Source organism: Pieris napi, chromosome Z (genome assembly GCF_905475465.1).
Source record: "Pieris napi chromosome Z, ilPieNapi1.2, whole genome shotgun sequence".
Lineage (NCBI taxonomy): Eukaryota > Metazoa > Arthropoda > Insecta > Lepidoptera > Pieridae > Pieris > Pieris napi.
In genome coordinates, this window is record NC_062259.1 from 6247502 (window position 1) to 6254334 (window position 6833).

The 6833-nt window shown below is 33.3% G+C and overlaps 1 protein-coding gene across 2 annotated transcripts in view; it reads right to left on the reverse strand.

Annotated features, from left to right (window-relative positions):
- LOC125062506 (frequenin-1) overlaps positions 1 to 6567 on the reverse strand; it is a 103437-nt gene extending 96870 nt beyond the window's left edge. For both annotated transcript variants that reach the window (XM_047668487.1, XM_047668488.1), the window contains exon 1: positions 6412 to 6567. The gene's annotated coding sequence lies outside the window, so the exon portion shown is untranslated. The remainder of the gene's footprint in view (positions 1 to 6411) is intronic.
- Positions 6568 to 6833: the final 266 nt, after the last annotated feature.

Consider the following 6833-nt stretch of genomic DNA (forward strand, 5'->3'; position numbering starts at 1 on the left):
TGCCCGCCGTGTACTATATCCAAAATGAAATGAAAGCTCCACGTCAAAACAAGCAATTGCACGCTTACTAACCAACACTGCTACGACATTGTGTGAACAGACGTAAATAAATTCACGTAAACAAATATAATATGTAAAACACAGTATGAATTATTTATTAATATTTCAATCTTATAAGAGCTTAAAAGATAAAACATAGGTAACAAACATATGTATAAAAAAATTGTAGTTTAATCTGGTTGTTGATAACAATGATCTGACGTTCTATGAGGAAGTATCATTCGCATCAGTGTTATTTACTAGAAATTTACCCAATAAACTGACTGAGATATCTGACAAACACAAATACTTATTAATATCCATTCATATTTTTTATTAAGAAAGTAATAGTATGCTAGTATTTCTGTCGCATACAGCCGGTAAATCATGAGTCCTGAGCCCTGTGTCAATAATGTTGAAGCCTCTAGAGAAAAGCTACCATGTCCCCTTTGTCGTAAAATTTTTGTTACTGTCGTGTATTCGATGTATTGGTGTGATGTAGTGTAGCGGATTGACTTAGAAATGCTGAGAACTTTATTCATTTTGGTTGAGGAGAAATATTTGCCTGTTATTGGAGAATAGTGATGTTGTGGTGCATCTAATAACTTTAGTTTTGCGTGTGTGGTTGGCTCATATCTTGTAGTCTGTCGGCACTGCTGTCTCTTAAATATATTACGTTATTTATTTTGTCAATGTTATTGGGTATGATGGTGACCTCGGTATGTAGAGAGGTCTTATATAATATATTATTTCAATATTATACTGTTGACTGCGTGCGACTCTCAATCCTGAGGTGCGTTTGAACTGCGCCATGGTCTTTAATTCTTGCTACGGTGAATGTGATTCCAATATATATATTTTATACAATAAAATATAAAATTCCACGTCTCAAACATACGAAATCAAATGGGGATTTCATTTACTAAACGAATTCAAGGTCCAGCTTTTTTTTTTTCAAAATTAAATATAGCTTTACTTTTGACTATATGCGTTACAAGTTATAATCGAAATCCTGAAACAAAACAATGAAAATACACAATAGTAAAAGCATTAAAAATCCTCTTTATCTCAACCAAATTACCGTAACCTCGCATAAGACTTAATTATGCGTCTGTTTCATTAGTATTTTTTGTAATGTGAGACCAGCCCACTGCCTACCAAGCCAATACACTTTGTCATTTCACCGCGAATCGAACCATTCACGTTTGCGTTGAGACGTAATTGCTAAGACTATTATAATTATTAATATTTAATCATGTAAAATACATTTTATAAAGTCTACGACTCTTATTTGAGATATATGTAACCATAACCCAGAAATAAGGGAAAGCAAACAATTAATCTTCATTACATTTTGTACGAAAAACTTAAATGGAAGTCGTAATAGTTAGACGATTCTGTTACTAAATCTAACGCATCTTGCTTCAAACGAAACCATGGATCGAAGACGTGTGTACGCGTGACGCTGTGTTTAGTATGTTCGCAAGTGAATTGATAGTGAATATTTATATAAGTAAACGAAGAATGTACATCTTCCGGTTCTGATAATTATATAACCTCGTGTTAATATCGTCTATATGAAATTGCACTTGTGGCTATGTTCATATATCAGATATAAGTCACCATACCAAAGGTACCATACCATACTAAAATAATATTTCAAACTTTTTTCAACCATTATACCAATTCAATAATGAAAAAAAATTATAAACCTTTTCATAACTAATATTACATAACAAATCAGTGTTAAACTGAATATTTTCTTTTGTAGCGATTAAGTCTGCGCAATGCACCTGTAAGTGGTGCAACTCTGAGCAAGTTAGTGCCCGCCCGGTGCACTGCCAGCAAAAGTTATCATTTGCGATGTCTAGTTTAATCTTTACTCACAGCCCCAACTTCTCTAACACATCTTGTCACCGTAAGGATTTCAAAAAGTTACCTAGTAATAACAAGATCCCTCCTTACGCCTAGCAATATTAATAGTATTGTCGTCATATGAATTCAAATTCGTGTATCGTGTATTAAACACGCAACGCACAATATTTTTTTTATTTACCATCGATCCATTACATAAAAATATACGTGACTTGTTTTACAAATGATAAATGACTTGCATTTGAATATTGTGAAAGGGGCTTAGGCACTTAATGTGTATTCGAGTGAAAGAATCGCCCCCGCGCGGTGAGCGGTTACCCTCTACTTGATGTATTGTTAGTTTAGGCGGTGACTACAAATTTTAACTATTATTTTATAAGGCTAAGTTAATGTAAGTAATATTTATCAACACTAGCCTAATGATAGAGATTCACATCCCTGAGGCCGTGCGTTCTAACTTGGCAGTACAATGATATATTTCAATTACACTTCGTAATGTTATGTGAATAAAGTTGTCGGGTATCATAAAGGTCGATCACCTTATCTACTTAAACGTTTTCTATGCTGGTTTCGCACCCATAGTATTAATGCGCAAACAAAGCGTATTATATTTTCGGCGGTGGCAGTTTACCATGATTATCGTTAAATCTCATGCATATTTAAACGTAAAGGGTCCAGTGTTTTCCCTCATATAATTTGAGATTCTTTTGGCTTTTTCGGTTTAATGTTATATATAATTATAAAAAAATGAGCAGCGATAAACATAAAAGTTTTGATAAGCCTTTACAATATAAGCTCATATCATTTAAGTGATATTTTTATGAGCCTGTCGTATTCGTTTGTTTACTACTAGGTCATTTAGATGTTTTATTAACTTATAACATTATATTGTGTCTGCTTGAAATCTCAATTTGATTACTGTTATTCGATTCAATTTATATCGCCTTCCTTTATCTAATAAGATATGTAAGGAGGCTAACCCGCGCCCACGGGAGTTTCTGGTTATAAAACAATTTGTTCTATAAATGAACAAGCTGTTACAATACGTCTTTATACCTTATCTAAGATATCCGTTTACGACCCATTTCAAATAAACGTGGAGTCAGCCTTAAATTCTTAAGGATAAAAAGAAGTTGACCCCTAAAATGAACGGCCGAAATTGATGTGATCAATCTATGTTAACGTTTCGATAAAACCTGCCTTTGAAAATGAAAAATCAATATACTGTATTCACTTGTTTATATAATCTTTCAAAGAAGAAAAAATATACAACTTATATCATTACTAATGGCTAAATAATAATAATATAAGTTGTATGTTTCGTAATAATCAGCAGTTAGGTCGTAGGTTCGAGCCGCGGTCGTGCACCAATTAACGTCCTGTCTTTGTGCCCTCTAATAACACTCTCGCCTACGTTGAAGTAAAGGAAACCTGTATGCCTCATATAGAGACATGTGATAGAGACAAGGCTGATCACCTTTTACTATGAAATGTAAATGATCAAAGAAACGGATGGAACCTTACACGGTTCTACCGTCACTGGATTACTATAGAATAATTTCAATTTAAAGTTCCCATTCAGCTCTTGTAAAAGACGGATCAGCGCTTTAGTTAAAATAGGGAATACAGATTTGAATTTTAGAAATATATAGTATTAGCGCGACATAATATTTTGGGATTATACCATTATTTTATTTTCCTTCAAAGCAACACGAAAGTTTTCATAGCTACGGTGATACTACAGCACGCTACGATCTCGTAGCATCCTCGTAGCACGGCAAGGTATCGCTTACGTATATCTGTTTTATTAGGGTATAAAATGATTACTTTCTATAAGTAATGGAACTCTATCATTGATAATTTTGTTTTCATATTACGTGAGCAAATATAATATGTGGTATAAATCTCTAATGAGCGTAAGAGCAGAGATCATAATATTATAATCCTAATAATTATTTGGACAAATATTTTTGTATCTATTCCACTGAACAAATTCTTTAAAGGCAAGTAGGTATTCAGACCTATGCTAATATGAAATTAGTACTGTCTTACTGTGTTGTCGGTGCTTCACTAGAGAGTGAGCATAGAAAATTCTATCGAAAATGTAATCGCCATAGATTGAATAGCAATTAGTTTACACGTACAAACGAAAAAGTTATTTTAATGGATCTTCGATGTAAAGTAAACATGAATTTTACTTGCGAGTCGTGACTGGCGAGAGAACTGTGCTCAGAATTAAAATCGAAGAACGTATTTCCAATGGAGTGTTGAACTTTTCACGTCATCCACTTTACAAAGGAAAGCCTTTTAACGTTCGAAATGGAGCTTCAAAAGGCAATAATATACAGCATCACTTATACCCGTAATCACAAATAAAATTAGAGTATCTTTCGTAACTGTATAAAATGGAATCATAATTAGCGAGTAGCTAATATAAATATACACAAGGTTTAAAAATCTATCGACACTGTGTAAGCGATATTTGTTTTTGGAATAAAGAAATTTAAATATCACTGGTATATTATTTTGGGATAGAAGAAACAAACTGGCAATTTCATAAAAAAATTATCAAAGTTACACAAAATGTACCCGTCCCATGCCCAAAGTTACGGGACATTAGTGAAGGTTCAAAGTTTATTGGTAAACACGCAGTCTATGTAATACTTGAATTTGGTTTTATATTCGATAAGCCAAATGTATATTGTCCCTTTCAAAATAAATGGACTTTTTCCATTGCCCTAAAACATTAATCTTCTATGTACCTAATCGGAAATGGAGAAAAATTTGGTACCGGCCAAGTTTTCCTTAATGCCTTACTATATTTTCGTTCTCATTTTATTTGAAAACTGAAATCAGTTAATCCATTCGATTAAATGTGTAATGAAACAGCCATGCTTTATTAAGATTCTTTTATATCTAGAAGATAAAGAACAGCATAAATTCAAAAAAAGCATTTTATTAGTGTAACCGATAAAGATTCAATATAAAAAACACCTTTATCTGGCTTGCACAGCTACAGAACCGATGATCTAACGTATCTACTATGTATCCACTGATTTCATATAGACGGCGAAAAATTATAGGCAAACTATAAAACAAAGACAAGTCTGCTTTGCAAATATTTCATCTTAGAAGTTCAAACATTACAAGCTTCAGCACGAATATGACAAACCTTAAAAAACATCATTGATCATAAATTTCGCAACATTTTTATATGAAATTTATGTTTACAATCCCCGGAGTAATGTACATTTTACGTTGTAAAGCTCATAACTACACATTCTGCAGTTGCATTTTTAAAATGAACAATTCTTGACTGTACAAATCTTCAAACATTAACGCGTATTTCACTGAAAAATACGAAAACCAGAGTATTTGTTTGACGTAGGTTTAAATTGCTTTTGGAACTGTTTTTTGTCGTTTGCGACACTCGTATGATAGGGGAATTGGGATTTGTCGGAATAAAAATATTTTTTTCCTATTAGAAGCACAAAAAACAATATGGTATAGAAAGTCTTACACAATTTCCATGTCACTGTCAACAAATATGTGTATAAAACAAACAAAAGAACCATTACATAGTTTATTCTTTTGTCTCTTTTATTGTTTGGTGTGCCCTAATATACTTAGGCTGCTGTCAAACCTGCTTAATCTTAATAGACATACTATAAATAGCTACTAACCGATATTGATTATTTGGCATATTTAGCTAAATTATTTATATTTTCTATGTTTCCTACTGACCCTTTGAACTCTGCCCCGATCTTTGAGGAAAGTATTTAATGTATTTAAAGTATAAGGGATCCCTAATAGATTAGGATTAATAGATTAATCGATTAATAGATTTTTAGAGTGTATTTATTATTAACTATCAGGTTACGTTTAAGTAAGCTATTTTTTATCGCAGCCAATTAAATTAATCCAAAGAAAAAAGGTACTCTTCGCGATCCTTGGTTATAATAAGTAAATTGGGTAATGTTAATTGGTTTCATTCCACCCTTACTCCGCCCCATTACAACGCACGCTTTTGCTTTCGAAGTACCCAACTTTTTTATATACAACATAGCGTTCCTAACTAGAAGTCATAAATGTAGAGTGTCTGCGTAATAATTTTGCATTAATGTTTAACTTCACTAAAGTGCGGTTAAGACCCAGCTATTACCGCCCACAGACTTCTTTACTTCACTCTCTCTACAATATTCTCATTCTAAAGCACCTGCGATCTCTCCAAATTGCCTCACGTTTGTCTCTGTCTCACAGTAATTTTATCCCGTCCTCTCCCATTTTTTGTATGGTAAATGCGGTAATTTTAATAAATTTTCATAAAATTATTCGAGTAAGAAAAACAACGTTATTAATACATTTTTCATTTAATATTCCATAGTCATGAAATTTAATTCAGCTTAACAGTTTTATATTAGATTTATCGCACAGCATACTTATAAAACAGAACACGTTATATAACAATCATGAAAACGCGTAAAAAGTTCAACTTACCGGCTCCGCTGGTTCGGTGTGAAGTTTATAGCGCGAAGCTTATTGCAACGGGAAAAATATATAAGGTATTTATGAAGGTTCCGTACGCGCGACGCGGTTGCGGAACTGAGAGCTAGTCAGGAGCGCGAGGGTAGCACAGGTCCGTTGCCTGGGCCGCCCGACTGAGAATTGGCGGCGCCCTCCAGGGCAGTGTTGCCAGCTCTTGATTAGGAAAGTCCGCTGAAGAATCGAAAAAGCGCTATATTTGACCGTCGTTCTGTTTTAAACAACTCTTTTTGTGTATCAAAATGCTGTTTATAATGTTTATTCCAATAGATCTTTTAAAAACAGGATTGTTATGATTGTAATGAATTATTGATTACCCAGCACAACTCGTCAAGACCAAAATAAAGTTATAAATAAAAAGCACGCTTAGATTAGGC